Source organism: Silene latifolia, chromosome X, assembly GCF_048544455.1.
Source record: "Silene latifolia isolate original U9 population chromosome X, ASM4854445v1, whole genome shotgun sequence".
Lineage (NCBI taxonomy): Eukaryota > Viridiplantae > Streptophyta > Magnoliopsida > Caryophyllales > Caryophyllaceae > Silene > Silene latifolia.
The window spans coordinates 295455450-295458143 of NC_133537.1; positions in this window are offsets into that span (position 1 = coordinate 295455450).

The following is a 2694-nucleotide window of genomic DNA, read 5'->3' on the forward strand; positions in this document are numbered from 1 at the left end:
TTCATTCCTACTCCTACATGTACATTGAGGACAATGTCCAAAATAAAGTGGGGGATGGGAATTTATATTCCAAAATACATAAAAATTTGAAAATTTTCGAAAACACCCAAAAACATGTTCTTCGATTTCATAAAAACAAAACCCATAAAAATTTGAAAATTTCAAAAATCATAAACATGTTCTTTCCTTTGTAGTGTAGAATTGTATATATTGTATATATTTGTTTATTTCTCACTCTTATCACATTGGGTCGATTACGCCACATTCGAGGCATGAAGAAAATATAAAACTGCATGGTATGATCTTTCCAAATCTCTTTCCCCCTTTATATATGTTAATGAAAATGTGGCTATATTTTGATTGATGTGGTATGAACCAATGTCTTGCTAAGAGTTTGCATTTAGTTTACATGGCATATTAGTTGATAGTAGCATATGCATTATAGTTGTATATATGATAGTTGCATCATGGCATGTAGTTGCATATTAGAATTTTTTTGTGAAATTGTCTATTTGGGAAGCTTGAGAAGTGTATATAAGGCCCTTGTAGATAATTTTTCTCCTAGAGACTTTGTTTGCTAGAATACCCTCAAGACACCCTAGGATGTGCCATACTAGTATCTTTTGACCCATGGACTAAGGCCTAGTCAAGAGTACCTTGTGGTGTGATAACTCCTTGTTTCCCGTTTATTCCAAGATGACCTTTGAAACCATGCAATCGTTCTTTCACTTTTATCATCATTTTGTCAAACAAAAAGGGAATGGGCACAAAATATCAAATTGAGTTCAAGTACCAAATCAAAGTCAAATGTTTGCAAATTGCATCAATGAAATGAGGAGCAAAAATAGACTCCTATGCTTTAATAGAAGTACCCTTGCTACAAATGGGGTTACTTTGAAAAATGTTCAGAAATGAAAAATTGAAATTGCCAAGTATCAAAATGCCAAACATCAAAAATGGAATGAAATGTTCTTAATCGTCAAATGTTACAAAAATGGGGGGAAAAATAAACCCCAAAGAAAACAACTATCGAGAAAATCAAAACCATCTTGATCCCTTCATCCATTGATGATCCTATTTTTGTTGCATGGTGGAGAGGGGACGACCCTTCTTATTGTCTTGGCAGGAGGGGGAATTCTGCGATCCTACAATGTTTCTAACACCATAGGGACTTGGCTCTTGACAAAAGCATTTAGCGATTGTGGACAAAGGTATCCTAGTTTAACACAACTTGGAGGTGACTTAGTAACTAGGAGAACCAATATCTATGATGGAGTGTGTGCCCTTGAATCGCTTCCCTTGTAGGTAATTTCCGCCACTTAGATGAAGAAAGTGGCTATTCTTTTTGTAGATGCATCCCTTACTTGATCTTGTGTGCTTAAATGTTAGGATGCATCGCCATTTTGGCAAGCCGCACCTTGCCTTGCAAGAAGGCATCTTACCTCATGGATGTCTTGCTGTAAGTTGAAGGGGCGGAGTCAGACCCGCTAATTGTCTTACAACGGCTATGTTAGTAGTATTTGTTTAAATAAAGGTCTAGTTTTAGTCACCTCTTTACTCGGGACAAGCAAAGGTTTGGTTAGGGATATTTGATGTGACTCCTATTTACGCACATTTAGTCCCCTAACTAGCCTAGTTCTTATGCTTTTTAGTACATTTTAGGGTTGTTTCTTGTCTTTAGCTTCCTTCTATGCATATTCTATGAGGTTTGGTATCCTTTGTAGGAGAAGAGCAATAACTTGGCTAGAATGAGTGAAGCGGAGCTAAATTGATAGCATATAACGACCAAGCAACGAAGAGGAAGTTAACACTAAAGGCCTAAATCAATAAAACAAGGAAATGGGCAATGACAAAGGACTCCCATGGCTCCTCAATGATCCCTACGGATCACGAGGCAGCCAAGCAAGAAGAAGAAGAAAAGCCCTTGAGGACGGGCGACCCAAAGTCGGTCCGGGCGTCCCCAATACCAGGTCGGGCGTCTCCTCATACAACATGGCTATCTTCGATCAAGAGGTCGAGCGTCCCTTCTGAGGACTTGCAAGGCCTTGAACGTAGATTAAAGGGTCTAATCGTTATTTAAGCCCTTTGTTAACCTAATCCTTGTACCACTATATATACTCTCTTTGTAATAAATTGAGGATTATGTCCTCTAAGTGGGGATTAAGCCTCCTTAGATTAGATTAGGAGTAGATTAGTCTTTAATCTTTCCACAAAGCACTTCAATCTTTCAATAATTGTTCTTTTAATCTTCAGGTTTACATTTGGATCTCTTGGGTATGAAGACTATGTGACAAGTTTTCATCTTTATGCGAGGATCCTTCTTTATCTGTGTTCATCTTTTTTTTGGGGTAAATGTAAGCTTCTCATTAATTTCAAAGATATCCCATACAATTACATAATGTCATATCACCAATAAGAAAAGTATTAGGTCATCTTAAGATATTCTATCCTATTTAAAGCACCTACATTTTGACTCTTAAGCTGTAACTATCCTATTCGCATTTTCAGCTCGTTTTTAACATTTTGCATTAATATCTTGTTAATCCTTTATTTAATATCTTGCTTAATCTTCATGTTGACTTGTGTTATGACGTGTGACGCCATTATTAGCATAATAATCATGATGTTTTGTGAGTAGTCTCTTAGCTAGGGTTAGTGTGGGATTATGGGAGTTAATCATGGGATAGATTTATG